Here is a 456-nt window from a genome sequence, read left to right as displayed (position 1 = left end):
GAGTAGGGCTGGGCGATATGACGATATTATCGTATATCGACGATGTCTCATAAGTATTACGATGTCGATGTCAACAGTCAGGCAACAGACGATTATCTGCAAACGGATGAAGACATTAGTAGGCTTCTCAGCTCACCCCTTTAACATACACGCGTTCTGAGTTTAACACTGAATATTATATTGTGGGCGTTGTATTTTGATTAATAAAATAAAAATTATAAAAATTACAATACAAAAATGAAATTTAAATTACCCTGCTTTTAAATAAATAAAGCAGTTACTTTTATTTCGTTAAAAACGGGCCAAAAGAGACCTCCGAACTAGTAGGCTACCAGAAAGGGAAAAAAACCCTTATTGTTTTTGCTCAGAATTCGTTTTTAATCAATGCATGATTTTAGTCATACATGATAAATATCAAATACGTTATAGCTTGACTACAAGTTTAAAAACAACGCT

The sequence above is a fragment of the Sinocyclocheilus rhinocerous genome, unplaced genomic scaffold (genome assembly GCF_001515625.1).
Source record: "Sinocyclocheilus rhinocerous isolate Xijiao unplaced genomic scaffold, SAMN03320098_v1.1 scaffold813, whole genome shotgun sequence".
NCBI classification, from domain to species: Eukaryota; Metazoa; Chordata; class Actinopteri; order Cypriniformes; family Cyprinidae; genus Sinocyclocheilus; species Sinocyclocheilus rhinocerous.
The sequence above is the reverse complement of the archived record's forward strand: the minus strand, read 5'-3'. Positions refer to the sequence as shown.